Below are 16,852 nucleotides of genomic sequence, written 5' to 3'. Positions count from 1 at the left end.
TTGGTGCGGGTTACCATAACCGGCTATGTCCCAAGGCGATTGATCGAGTAGCGACATCCGGTTAAACTCAAGGTATGTGATTTGAAAATTATAAGCTTGCTGGAAAATTTCAGCTAATGCACTTGTGAAATTTCCCAATGACAAGGTAAGTGCGGTGTGTGCTTTGCGCGCTAGGAGTAAGAGCGTGTGAATATCCGCTCCTATGATGGAACGAGTTATCGGCCTTAATGAAGCCGTTATTTGTGTATGAACATAAGAGTTGGGATGGTGAAGTAAGTATGATTATGTGAATGTGCATTAATGAAATGATGCATTTAACTATGTGAATGTATTGCTGTAATTAGAGTGGATTATATTCCTTGAGACTTACTAAGCATAAAAATGCTTACTCCGCTGCTTTGGCTCTCGTTTTCTAGATTTCGCCGATAGCAATCGGATTCGGGATCGTTGAAGTCAAGTCATCCACACTATCAAGCCCCATTTTGGTATAAATTCTTGGTTGAACTTGAAATGGCATGTATAGGACTACCCTTGTTGGTTTAAATATGTTATGATGTATATGTGTACGGCCATGCGAAAATGGCTCGTAATAGTGAAGTATCAACTTAAACTATTTGCGGTTTGTATATATATATATGGTGTCATGATGTGACTATGAATTGAAATGGGAATGTTGGTCACATGATCAGCCATTGGCATGGTTAAAATGATCATATGTGGACCTATGTAAGGTAAGACCTACCTTAAAACAGATGCTGCCAGCTGCAGTAACGTGAATGTGAAAAATCACCAAAATTTGTAGGAATGGTATTAAATAGTGAATCAGCTATGTAAATGAACATTGATGAGTCTATTTTCATATGGAAGAAACGAAATGGTCATAGGAGTTACATGTTAAGAGATATTAAAGCTATTGTAAGACAGGGCCAGAACGGTTTCTGGGTTCCCTGTCGCAACTTTAAAATTTACTATAAATTATCCAGAAATAATTAGGAGACATACCTTATATGTACAGATTCCATTTTGAGTCTAGTTTCATTAGAAACAAACGGCACCAGCATTAAAGCCCTGTACAGAGAGATATTCAAGTTATACCGCGCGAAGGTCAGAGCAGTCGATCCCTGTAACATGGGTGACTTTAACTAATAAACTGTACCAATTGGCCCGACCAAAATTCTAGAAATAAATCCATGGATGGATATATGAGTCTAAATTCAGGGAAAATTTACGAAACCAGTTTCCGAGTTTTGAAACTCGAGATATGATTTTTAAGGCGACAGTGATGCAGTTTTTCCAGCCTGACTGGAAATGTCCAATGGATGGGCAAAACAAGTGAACTTGGCTTGCTAACCCCTCGTGTCCGACACCGGCGATGGTCTCGGGTTCGGGGTGTTACAATTTAACTCATATCAAAAATTTTCTAAGAGATATACACTTCTCATTTAGACTATTTGCCTTTTATCCGTAAACAAATGAAATTCTATTATCAGACTTGAGAAAAATGATCCTGACATAATTGTCACATGAAAATTTTCAAATAAATAATTCACATAGATTGAGCACTCGAGTCGATCTTAATCACAAGTGAATGACATTTCAAGTAATCCTTTCTTCTAGTTACCAAACAATTCATCATGCAATCCTTTACTGAAACACCCCTCACCCGTATCCAAAGTCGGGACATGGTTCAAGGCGTTACTGGACGTAAACATTCACAACATTCAAAACCGGCCACAAAATTTCACAAAAAATTAAAACATCTCAAACACATGCATATCGTTCCTTATATAGGTCTTCGAAACCTATAACATACATTGGGGTGGTTCGGGACTAAACCAAGAACTTTAAAAATCTTTGGGCAACTTAACTAATTTTCTTGCTTCGGAGAGTCACACGCCAGTGTGGATTGGGCCGTGTGGTCAATTTCAAGGCTATTTTCCAAGCCAATTGTCACCCTTAATTACCTACATACACTTATACATTTTCATAGCAATTGACATGGCATATTTGAGTAATTATATATTCACAATCAAGACACAAGCGTGGCATTCTTACAACAACACATAACATATTACCAACCATGCATGGCAAACAAGCATATGCACATCACAAATGTTAGACATAACATGAATAGCTAGATTTATAAGTCAGAATTATTAGCTCACTAAAGACCAATATACTTGGCCAAATTATAATAACACATGTTATAAAACTAGGTCCCTATACATGCCACTCACTTGATAATTCCAGCATATGTGTTTATACTGTCAAGGTGTTGGCTTGATAGTGTGATGCTGCCTCCGATGATCTCCAACCCCGAGTTAACCTGACAACACTAAAAGAAATGGAAAGGAGGGGGTAAGCTTTACGCTTAGTAAGCTTGCATGAAAATAATAAGCAATTTACTAACATGCTTTCCATAGTAAACCTATCCCAATTGTACATTTACACATGTTCTAGTTAAGCTATTTTCTTGGGTCACAGTCACTAAATCATTTATATCTGGAGCTACCAAACTCCAAATTAAGATCCGTAAATTTTTCTAGAAACTAGACTCATATATATTTCCACCATAAAATTTTAAAATTTTTTTGTCGAGCCAATAAGTACAATTTATTATTTAAATTCTCCCCTATTTTGCTATTTGACAGCTTCGACCACTCTTCACTAAAATTTAATTATCTTTTTCTAAGAAATTCAAATGATTTTCTCGTTTCTTTCTTCTGAAAATAAATTCAGTAAGGAATACAACCATATAAATTATGTTCCTTACCTATTTTAACAATTTTTAATGATTTTTACAATTCAGAATAGGGGATCACAAAATCAGTCTGAACCAGTCTTACAAAAATATAAATATCTCAAAATAAAGAATTCCTTTGTTTTCTATGTTTCTTTTATATGAAAATAGATTCAATAAGCTTTAATTCCATATCTCATTCCACTTTTATTTCAACTTCTACTATTTTTGGTGATTTTTCAAAGTCACTCCCCTGCTGCTGTTTTAGACTGTTTATCCCAAATTTCATTCCTTCACTAAAATTTCTTATTATCTACTTTCAAGATAATACTTATCCATATTCATCTTATCAAAAATTCAATCACATATCTAAATCATAACTCATAACTCATATATTCATATTCTGGCATTATCCCACATTTTTTTTTCACGTTAAATTTCATTTAGCAAACTTGTTTCTCTTGGTGAATACTTCGAAAAGTAACAATATCCGGTGGTTTTAGCACATAGCTCCACACTATTGGGCTAACATGTAATTGTGGCATACGCACTCAGCGCCACTTTTCAAATTAACATGTATAACCGTGGCATATCCACTTAGCACCACGTTACATGTTTAACCGTGGAATATCCACTTAGCACCACGTTAATGAATCAATATATGTAACCGTGGCATATGCACTTAGCACCACGTTACATGTTTAACCATGGTATATCCACTTAGCACCATATTAATGAATCAATATATGTAATCGTGGCATATCCACTTAGCACCACGTTACATGTTTAACCGTGCTATATCCACTTAGCACCACGTTAATGAATCAATATATGTAACCGTGGCATATCCACTTAGTACCACGTTACATGTATCAATATGTGTAATCGTGGTATATCCACTTAGCACCACGTTACACATATAACTGTGGTATATCCACTTAGCACCACGTTTTTTTCATTCTGAAGGTTCAATCGAGATTTCCTCATTTAATCTCAATTCATCAACCACAAATCACCGTTTGTGTGCATTAATTGAACAATACTAAAACTTATTTCATTTGCACTCTCTTCACAAGTCCATTTCATTTCACATGTCAAACATGTACTCATGAGTTTCGAGTACGTACCTGTGCTATCTCTTAGCACAACCACTCATGCAAACAGGACAATCATATGCAAGATCTCATATTCTCGATAATCACTCATTTCTTTTAAATATCATATTCCATCAAATTTCTATTATCATCAAATTCAATACAATTATAACAAATTATATTTCATGTATATCAATAATAACATGAATAATAGGCTTACTAAATCACGCGAACTTACCTCGGATCCAGAAATGGCAATTTACCATTCTAGTCCATAACCTTGTATTTTCCTGATTTAAGCCCAAAACTCGATTTCCTTGATCTATAATATCACATTTAGCCTACTAATTAGTCACACTATTCATATGGGTCTAAAAATCATATTTTTACAAATTTTCATTTTGACCCCTAAACTTTTGCATATTTGCATTTTTTCCCCAAGATTCGAAAATTAAAATTCTTCCTATTTTCTTATGTTTTATGACATTCTGATCATTTTTCCCTTGTATAGCAACATCAAATTCTCACTCTAACATGTACTTATGAACATTAGGTATTTTTACCGATTATGCCGTTTTACTCGTTTTCACGTAAAATCGCTTAGCAAAAGTTGTTTAACACAATTTCAAGCTTCATATTCTACCATTAAACATCAAAATACATGCATATCATTCATGGGTAAATTTTTAAACATAAATCCTAGCTCAAAATAATGGTAGAAATGAGCAGATCATGTTACCGAGATTTCAAAAATACATAGAACATTAAAACCGGAGCTCAAAATCACTTATTATTAAGCTTGGAAGCTTGGCCAAACCCTAACCATGGCTGGTCTTGGTACATTCTGCTGTAGAAAGAAGAATGGGACACATTTGGGGTTAAAAATTTGTCTTTTAATTTATTTTACCCCTAAATGACCAAAATGCTCTTTTTACTATTCTTTCAAATTTTACCCAACCAAGGCCATTTTTGTCCAAAAAGTTATACAATGGTTTAATTATCATTTAAGGACCTCCCATTTAAAATTTCATGACAATTAGACACCTCTAACATGTAAAAACTCAACTTTTGTACTTTTTACAACTTTGTCTTTTTTACTAAATTGAGTGCCCAAACGTCGAAATTTTCGAACAAAATTTTCACGTAATCATTCCGTGAAATCGTAGACCATAAAAATATAATAAAATTAAAATTTTCCTTATCGAATTTGTGGTCCTGAAACTACTGTTCTGACTAAGCCCAAAATTAGGATGTTACATTTACTATTCATTAATTACGCTAATCAAAACTGTTTCAATTGCATTAGCTCAAGTAACCAAAATATCTCAATTGAAGACATTACCTATGATTGACTTACTTGAGAGAAGTAATCCACCATACCGATTGAAACTCACGCTTTTATCACATATACCGTTACTGATGTTAAATCCTTACACAGAAATTAGAAAAATCCCAATACTAAAATCACCACATTACCAAGATCAAATCAGAAGTATAGTCATACTTGACATGATTATTACAAGCTGAAGAACGCACTTCAGACATGAATCATAATTGACAATTTATGGAACAAAGATAACAAGAAAATCGAGTAAAGAAATCCAAGATAGACAAACCCAGAATAAAGAAATCCAGAATAAAGAAACCTAATATACGATACTATGTCGGAAGATTGAAAACCAAACTCATAGGAAAATACGGAAGATCTCGATAATTCCATTATAAACACTACTTCGGTAAGGGGGAGGGGTTGTAGGGCCTCTAACTTGACTTTCTTATGCATATGCATATAACACTATTTCATCATCATAGTAACATTTTCACAAGCATATAATTCACTTTAGGCTAATTATTATTCACACCTGCATGGCACGAATCCTCCAATTATCTTATTTAAACTAATGCACTTATGCATGCATTCTATGTTTTCTAGATAACTTTGCTTATCTATTCATGTAATCAAACAAATCATACGTATAAAGGCCAAACAAACATGAATATTTGTATCACAATCGCAACTTTCATTTTGTGCATCATCATATACATATCATTGCAATCATCTAATTCAGTCCAAACAATTTAACTTAAATAAGTTCATTTCATTACAATCCTTTATCTCATAAAAAAATATCCTTGACATTCAACGTCCAATCGGAACAATGACAATTTTTTTTATTCACATCATGATATCATGAACCTTTATTCATACCTCTACGAATTTCTATTTATCCCATTCACCTTATCAAGTAAGCCAAGTACACTACATCACATGAGCATCAAACAAGCATGGGTATTCATCACAACATGAACTTTCATCTCACACATTATCACGTACATATCATTAATTTTTATTCATACTTTCTCGAATCGAGACTCATCATGATCGTAATTTTACTCAAATACCTTCGCATCGTATTAACATGGTTGGTGTATCTCAGTTGGAGAGTACCTCTATTTAAACAAGACAGTTTTCATATGCGTCAGGAGACATCACACTACCACGAATTCGTGGCATGTATAGCTAGACTTTTACACATGCTAGGTTAGTCCGAGAACCGACTAAATCATAGCTTTAATACCACTAAATGTAACACCCCTTACCCTTGCCCGAGACCGGGATAGGGTACGAGGCATTATCGGATAAACATACAAACATCCAACTAAAATATGAGCTATAAAATTTCATTTTTATTTCGAAACATTCATTCACATGCACATAGTCCTTTATTTGGGTCTACGAATCCCAAAACACACTTTAGAAAGGTTTCAGGACTAAATCGAGAATTTTGGAAAGTTCTGGAAAACATAGAAATTTTTTTCTCATTAAACAGGGCCACACGCCCATGTGGACACAAGGGCACGCCCGTGTACCAACAACACGCCCGTGTAATTAACTCAGGCTATTTCCCAAGCCTTTGTCACCTACATGCATCTACATGATTTCAATAACATTCAACATTATCTATTTTGATACAAATATATCATTTGTCTACCATCATGCATGTAATACACATTCTTACATTAACTAGAACTAGACATACCAGATCTTGTTCTCATTTTATACCAAGCTTAGACATACCATTTATTCACAAACATAAAACAACATGCTTGACTAAGACATTCCACACCTATTTCATGTTTAACCACGGTATTACTTATTCTTGCCATACACCTTTACATTAACAATATGGTCACATCTATTGATCATAATCTATCCACCACATAAGCATGACATATCATACATTCGACCGTATCAAGACATCACCATGCACATATCATAAAGCAATGGATCAAGCATGCATAATCAATTGAACTTACAACCCAATAATCGAATATAAACCATATCACATGGCTATATACGATTTAGCCATAATAAGCCAATACGTTTGGCCAAATCATACTAACAATTATCATACAGCCTAAATCTCTATACATGCCACTGACATGAAAACATTTGAAGTTTATCGACGCTTCACATCAGCGTTCTGATAGTGTGATGCTGCCTCCAACAATCTCCAACCCTGAGCCAACCTGCCAATACTAAAAAAAATAAAGAGGGGGGTAAGCTTTATGCTTAGTAAGTCCATATGAAATTAATAAGCAATTTACCAACATGTTTCCTTAGGTAAAACAACTATAATTACACTTTTAATCATATTTTGGTCAAGCTATCTACTCGAGTCATAGTCAAAAATTTATTTATAATTTGAGCTAAAGGATTCCAAATTAAGATCCATTAATTTTCCCAGAAACTAGACTCACATATATTCTTACCATAAAATTTTCAAAATTTTTGGTTTAGTCAATTAGTACAATTTATTCATTAAAGTTTCCCCTGTTTAGCTGTCCAATAGTTCTGACCTCTCTTCACTAAAAATAATTTATCTCATAATACGGAACTTGGATAATACTCCCGTCTATCTTTCCAGAAATTATACTCAATAAGGATTTTACTAATATAAATTATAACTCACAATTATTTTTGTACAATTTTTAGTGATTTTCTAAAGATAAGACAGGGGAGTCTAGAATCACTCCGACTCTATCTCACAAGAACTCAAATATATCATAATACAAAATTCTTTTGCTTAAACCGTTTCCTTTGTGTGAAACTATACTCATTAAGCTTTAATTTAATATATTATTCAGCCTCTAATTCGACTTTCACTATTTATGGTGATTTTTCAAAGTCGAGCTACTCCCATTGTTCAACATTGTTTCGGTGCAAAATCACAATAGCTATCATAAAATTCATTATTACTTTATACTCATAGGCATGATTTAATATCATACATGTATCTTTCCACAAACCTTCATACTTTCATCAAATCATATAACATTACCGTTCATATATAATATACAAGGATATATATATATCACCATGAATCATCATAGTCATACAAGCACATAATGGCTAATACATACCTTTGCTTTCTTGCACATATACATGCAAACGTACCTGAATCGAATCCGAATCAATTGCAATAACAATTCAATCACAATTTCAAATTCACCACAAATCATTATACAATTCAATTTCACACATGTATACATTCATCAATCAAATCCAATTCTCATTCAATTCAAATATCACTACTTACCTCAATTTCATTTGATTTTTCTCTTCACATATATTTCCCCTATTAACATAACTTGGACTTTGGAGGATACACGGATCCAACCAAACACACCAGAGTGGTAGCCAACACCTCATCAGATAGTTCGAAGCAAATAAGTGACGACCAACGTCTCATTCGCTAAGCCGAAGCAAAGTGGCAACCAACGCCTCATCGAATCTATCCGAAGCAAATGTGACACACCAAGTGTCTCATCGACTCGAGGTCGAATAATCCTTGAACTCTTCCTATCCTATGGCATGCCAACTATATCCACCCTAGCCCGACTAGTTAATAGGGTATTGGAATCACATATTCATATTACTTTCACTTTCAGTTGATCATAATCATTCGAATTCAATTTCACAAAATCATTTACTTTCTCGAAATGCCCATTTGAACCGTTTGGAAACATAAGGATACGCGGATAGCTTAGAAAGCATATACAATGCCAACGTCCCAGACGTGGTCTTACATGTAATCAAACATCGATGCCACTGTCCCAGACAAGGTCTTACACGAAATCAGATAGGATGCCAATGTCCCAGACATGGTCTTACACGATCTCACATATCAGAAATCCTATGTCATGACATATGTATCCTAAGTATTCCTAAGGTTCATATGGGGCTTTTCAGACGTCGGAACTTTGTCGATACTTTCTCGGATGTCTCATTTTATTCAACTCATATATTCATTCATCATAGTTCAATGGCAAATAAGCATAAATAAACCATTTGAAATACATTTATTTGTATATATATATACTTACATCTCATATACTATCAAAACAATAACATTAAAATACACATTTCATTATTAAAAATCATATGAACTTATCTCGTATACGAAAATGGCCATTTTTACCATTTAAGTCCACTACTTGGTATTTTCTCGATTTTAGCCCGAATCTCAATTTTTCTTGATCTATCATTTCAAATATAGTCTATTTAGGACTCAAATTATTCAAAATGACCCAAAAATCATATTTTTACAAATTTTCATTTTGACCCCTAAACTTTTGCATATTTTCACTTTTTCCCCAAGGCTCAAAAATTAAACTTCACCCTATTTTCTTATGTTTTATGACATGTTGATCATTTTTCCCTTCTATGGTAGCATCAAATTCTCACTCTAACATGTACTTATGAACATTAGGTATTTTTTACTACTTATGTCGTTTTACTCGTTTTCACGTAAAATCGCTTAGCAAAAGTTGTTTATCTAACACCCAACACTCATTTTCTACCATTAGACATCAAAATGCATGCATTTCAAATATGGGTCAATTTTTAAACATGAATCCTAGCTCAAATTAATGGTAGAAATGGGTAAATCGAGCTACGAGGATTTCAAAAATGCAAAGAACATTAAAAATGGGGCAAAGATGGGCTTACAATCAAGCTTGGAAGTTTTACAAACCCTAACCATGTCTTCCATCTCCATATACGGTAATGGCATGAGAAAAATGAAGAAGATGACATCTTTTTCTTAGTTATTTTGGCTTTATTTGCCAAATTACTAAAATACCCTCAATGAAAAATAAATAAAAACATACCATGCGATGTCCATTTTTGTCCACTAATTACAAAATGAGCTATTTACCATTTAAGGGTCTCCAATTTAAAAACCCATTACTCACAAGTACTTATTACCTTTGTGAACTAGAACACACATTTTGCAACCTTTTACAATTTAGTCCTTTTGACTAAATTGAGTGCCCAAACGTCAAAATTTTCGAATGAAATTTTCACGAAATTATTTAATGAAATTATAGACCATAAAAATATAATAAAAATAAAATTTTATTCGTCGGATTTGTGGTCCCGAAACCACTGTTCTGACTAGGCCCAAAATCGAGATGTTACATGGTAAATATCTAATGAAGATCCAATTAGGCCCATGATTGGGCTTGGAAAAGGAGTTAAAGTGAAATACGAGTCAAGAGATTTGTGGAGTATGCCTCGTATTTCAGACAAAACAGTAAGTGACATCCCAATGAGATAAAGCTTGACGTCTCAACGAGCAGCAAAATGTCATAACGAGAAGAAAGCCTTCATCCCGACAACGTGACACCTCTTCATCACGATAAAATGAATGCCACGTTATGACATGATGATGTGTTCCTCAAGTTTCTTGATTTTCTTCTCTCAGTTAAACTCTATTTTGGTTTCTCACTTAAACTCTTATTAACTTAGTGATATTCTAGTCATAAATGCTACAAATTTTAGCCTATAAATATACCTTATTTACCTTAAGTTTATAGAATATAAAATAACACAATCAAGAGAGAATTTTGTGTTTTAGTTTAAAGGGGTTTTTCTTTCGGCTTATGTTTTGACTCTCTCCATCTTGTACTTTTCTCTTATTAGTGAAAGCTCATTTTATCTCTGATTTTTTATCCTCTTTAAAGAGTTTTTCCATGTAAAATTTTGTGTGTTCGATCTTTTCAATTTCTTCGTTATCATTCTTGTTCATTACTTACATGTGTTTATCCCCAACATATTCTTATCACTTTATTACTTGTTTTTGACATATGCACTTGTGTAACGAAATTTTACTCATCAGGAGGTGTTCAACATATATAAATTTGTAAAACCCAAAAAGAAAAAAAAATCTCTCAACTAATGAGTCTTTTTTTAGCCAATTCCTGATACTAATAGGCTTAATTTGAAACTTTGGGTTTGTTTATTTACATGTAAAAGGTTTTACAAAAAATGTTTTCTGCATTTTCCTGTGTTTGTTTCACCAAAAATAGCTTATTCAATGAAAAATGACTCATAGGTCAATGTAAAATAAGCCATTTTCCTGTAAAATGACTTACACTCTTAAAAAGCATAACTCATTTTCCTAAATAAGCTCCTCAATAGATAATTTTATTTTAATATAAAATTAACTTAAATCAAGTTTAATATTATTATATTGATAATAAATTTTATTTTTAAAATATTTAAATTATTAAAATATTATACGTTTCAATATTATTAAATGACATATTTAATTATTTATATTTAGTTATATAATAAATTATTAATATAATAAATATAATTTATTATTTTAATAAATTATTTAATATTTTAATTTTATTTTAATAATAAATTTAAAACAATATAATTTTAAATAATATTATTCACATATTATTAAAAATATTCAATATTATTATTTTAATAATACATATTTATTACAATTATAAATATATTAATAATAAATGTTTTGTAGTATAAAGGTTAAAATATGTTATAAGTCTATGTACACTTCACATATTGCAATTTAGTCTTTGTACTTTTATTTTCAAGAATTTAATCCTTTACTTTTCAAATTTGAAAATCGAGTCCAATTATTGACATCATTAGTTTTTTTTGTCAATTTTGTTTATGTCACATTTTAAATAAAAATACTCACTTGGTAGTCATGTAATTAAAAAATGATGTCGTAATGAACCTAAATTTAACATAATATTTTTAATATATGCAAAACAATATAAAATATAAAATTATAGATAAAAATAAATTCAATTAAACAATGAAAAATAAGAAAATCTCATATGTATTTTTGTTTTATTGAAAACAACTTTTATGAAATATTTTTAACAAATCTACCAAACAACAAAAAGTATTTTACACATATTTATCTAAACACCGAAAATATTAGGTTTTCCGAAAAGTAAATCATTTTCCGTAAATCATTTTCCAGAAGTCATTTTTAGTGAAACAAACAGAGCCTTTATTTCCTTTTCTTTTTAATTAGTCTTCTTCTAAATATAATATTTATAACCCTTTGATTGATAATTTTTTTGCTAATGAAAATGGAAAACCCTTAAAAAATACTTTAGATTTACTCTTGTTGTTAAGAGCATGATATTTCCTTTAAGGTACATAGAAATAGTCCTTAAAGTTGATCCTTGAAATTGAAAATTAAATCCAGAGTTAAAAAGATGACTTTCAAAAATCCAATTGTTCAATCAATAATTATATAAGGAAAAATTATGAACATTTAATTTTTATATGAAAAAAATGTGAAAGAATTAATTGAATTTCCTTTGATACATTGATAATGATTTTTTATTTTATAAATTGATTAAGAGATTAATATGCATTCTTTTTATTTTAAATTATTTGTTTTAATTTTAAATCCACAATAGGCAATACATATCACTAATAATCTGATTTAGTTTCAAATCATTTACCAAATTAATTAAAAACTAAAATTATGCTAGTTAGAGTGAATTTTTTTTTGCAAATATTAAATTATTTATATAATTTTATTTTATATTATATTTTTAAAATTTATATTTTTATTATTTTTAAATGGTGTTTAGTTAATTTATAAAACTAACTTCTTAAAAAATAAACAAATAGCGTTAAATACCAAATTAGATAGATTCAACTATAAATAAAACAATCAATAGACGTGGAATGCCTTTGTTTTAAAAGCTAAAAGCTTTGGTTAGAATGTTTGATGATCGGTAGAATTTATAAATGTGAAGGGTTAAATTTATTAAATTAATAGAATTGGTAAGTATTAAGAATTAAATATGTTATTATACCAATTAGAAAAAGGTTTTTCGTTATCAAGTTAACTGTTGGTGATCAAACCAGAACGAATTCAAACATTAGTTCTTCAATTGAAATTTTTTAAAGTTGAGTGATCAAAAGAGGAATGTAGACATAATTAGATGAGCATTTGTATAGTTTACCTTGAAATCAAACAATTAGATTTTTTCATAGTTGGATTAAATAGTTGAAGTGCTTAAAAAATATAGAAAAATGTCGATTTGGCTAATGAGATAGTTAGCTCGAGTCAGGGGGTGAGCAAAACTTGATTTGATTGAAAAAATTGAAAAAAAAAATTATAATTTTGAGTTAATCAAATCAAGTTATTCGATTTTTTCGAGTCAACTCAAACAAGTAATTCAAGTTTCAAGTTCTAGTCGAGTTGAATTTTACAATTCAAATAACTTGAATAATTCGAATAACATATAGGTGTAAATACCCCTTTGGTCTCTGTCATACCACTAAATGTAACACCCTTTGCCCGTCACTGTTATCAGATTAGGGTTATAGGATGCTATAGTAATTAACAAAACATACACATGCTATTTCAATTCAAAATTTATCTTTAATCAATCATCAATATATAAGCAGTCAATAATCATGCTTTTCATACAAAAATGGGGCTTAAATCAAGGTTTTGAAACTCTAAAATCAATTTGGAAACAAGTAGGCACTAATTTAAAACAAAATAGAAAAGTAATGTAAAAATAGAAAACAGGGGGTCACACAGTCATGTGGCCAAGCCGTCTAACAAGTTTAGTTTGTGTGTCTCCTTCCACACAGTTTTAGTTCTCACACACGATTGAACAACACAACCATTAAATGTAACACCTCTCGTCTGTTACCATCACCAGATTAGGGTTACGAGATGCTACGACAATTAATAGGACACACGCATGCTATTTCAATTCAAAATTTATCTTTAATCAATCATCAATATATAATCAATCAATAATCATGCTTTTCATACAAAAATGGGCCTAAATCGAGGTTCTAAAACTCTAAAATCAATTCAGATATAAGCTGGGACTAATTCGAAACAAAATATAAAAGTAAGGTAAAAATAGAAAATAAAGGTCATATGATCGTGTGGCCAGGTCGGGTGACAAGTTTAGGCCGTGTGTGCTATGGAACATGGTCGTGTTGTTTAATTGTGTGTGAGAACTAGAACCGTGTGGAAGGAGACACACGATTGTGTCTTCTGACTGTGCAACTAATTGTAGTCATGTGATCAAAATAAAAAAACTAAATTACACAGACCACACGGCCATTCCAAGACCCCATGTATGGCACATAGTCGTGTGTCAGGCCATGTTTCAACTGATGTGACCTGACATGTACCTTTAATAACAAGTCAAACATTTCATGCTTACTTAAGGTACAAGTATACCGTTTACCAATCATTCAACCTGTTCAAATCATACCAAAAACATACCAAAACATGTCATTTGTCTAGTTCTGACCAATACGCCATAGGGCAACATCACAAACAATAATCCAAACTAACATCCAATGTCATTTTCTAACCAATTCAAGCTTGCATATTAATGTTATACAAAATGTTAAATCTCACCTATTCATTAACATCCAACAAACCATATATCAAAGTATATATATAAGCATGTATTCTACAACAGCTTTAATTCACTTAATCAACTAAAACATCCCAAATCAACAATCAAAATACGATGTCATATCTATTAACCATTAAACAAGTAACCAAATACCAACTATACATATTTGGAATTCAATATTCCATCAACCATGCAATTAAACTTTCAAAACCCTTTCAACTATTTTATCATCACATACCACATCAACCATAATCAACCACATTATTTTATTAACAAATTCACATGGCTAGGAAATCTCAAATATACTTTAAATACATCTATAACACCTCTAACCCATATCCGTCGCCATAACAGGGTTACGGAGTATTACCAGAATATATAGATCATATAAAGACAATCCATATTACTTGACATTCATATCAGAAATTATTCAGACTGTCCCTTATATGAACCCTCAATCCAAAATGCACATTAGAAACAAGTTGGGACTAAACCAAATACTCAAAAAAAATTTCGCAAAATTTTAAAATCTTTCTAAGGTGTAGGGGACATATGCCCGTGTGGTCAGGCCGTGTAGCTCACATGGCCAATAGACATGCCCATGTCACAGACCGTGTGGGCATTTGAAATAGGGCACACAGTCATGTCCCAGCCCGTGTTAGTACCCGTGTAACTCTCTGACTTGGGTCACACGGCCAAGTCACATGCCCGTGTGCTAGGCTGTGTGGACATAAAAATTTACATTAAATAGGTGCAAGGGTCACATGGCCAAGCCACACACCCGTGTGTCAAGCCGTGTGATCAATTTTGAGCATTCTGTTTTGAAAATTTTAAGATGCAGGGGACACACGGCCAAATTACACGCCCATGTGCTAGGCCGTGTGTCACATACGGCTGAGACACGTGTCCGTTTCTCTACCCGTGTGGACAAAATAAGGCCATTTCCTAGCCATATTTCTTACCCAAACTTGTCTTCACAATAACACTTAAACATATTCCCAAACCAATATAAAACATTTGAATCAAGCCATAACCAAGTCTTATACATATCATATTATAACCAACTCAAACCATGTTATCATTTTACCTATTAATTAACCATCAATCAATTATACCAAAACATATATCAACTATAATAGGACTATATACTTATATATATATATATATATATCAAAATCTATCAAACATAAGCCATTCAAATGGCTATTCACAACAAAACATTTACATGCCATCAATAGCCAAATTAACCTATACATGCCATTATACCAAAGTTGATTTAATAAATATACCGAAAAAGGATTATTAATAGTGTGATGTGGCTCTGACCAGCTTCCAACCTTAACAAGCTTTCGGGTTACTATAAAATAGAGGAAATAAAACAGAGTAAGCATTTAATGCTTAGTAAGTTCATATAATAGGAAATTAACTTACCAATTAATTCACATTTAAGGTAAGCAAATAAACATGCTTAAAAATTGGCCAATTGCCTAAACACATATCCTCATCAAGCTTGTTAGTCATTAATTCACATAAATACCAAGAAACATGAATGAGCTCATCAATTTTCAATTTCCACATACATGTATTTATCACTTCAAGTGTCTATGAACATGTACATATTATATCTTTATATTTCAAGTATTTCTCATAATAATTCATCTTGAATTCATATCATCTCATATCAAAACTTTACCCGTTGAATCATTTAAAATATTGATGGATACAAGGGTAGTACACATAAGTGTACAAAACTATAAACCATCAATTCATATTTGGGAATGCTCATACGAGCACATATACGGGAAGCTCTCTCTCTCGAGCCATATAACAAAAAGCTTATCCGGGTTGTATAACGGGAAGCTAATAAGAGCTATAATAGGGAAGCTCATGCGAGCCAATAACGGGTAGCTCCGAAAAGCCATTAACTAGGAAGCTCCAAATAACCATTTATCAGGAAGTTCAAGCGAGCCATATCGGGAACCTCCAGAGAGCCATTAATCAGGAAGCTCACAAAGAGCCTTTAATCGGGAAGCTTCGAAGAGCCATATAACGGGACGCTCATAAGAGTTGTGGTGTGTCTACAACACATACAGAATCACAATCAATCGAGATGCTCCGAAGAGCTATTAACGTGAAGCTCGCAAGATCCATATAACGGAAAGCTCAAGAGGGCTATTAACAGGATGCTCTTTCGAGCTGTGGTGTGTCCGCAACATATGTAAGACCACAACCAATTTGGGAACCCAGTATCCAATCAAATTTTATTTATTCAAAC

This window comes from Gossypium arboreum, chromosome 2, assembly GCF_025698485.1.
Source record: "Gossypium arboreum isolate Shixiya-1 chromosome 2, ASM2569848v2, whole genome shotgun sequence".
Taxonomy (NCBI): Eukaryota; Viridiplantae; Streptophyta; class Magnoliopsida; order Malvales; family Malvaceae; genus Gossypium; species Gossypium arboreum.
The sequence above is the reverse complement of the archived record's forward strand: the minus strand, read 5'-3'. Positions refer to the sequence as shown.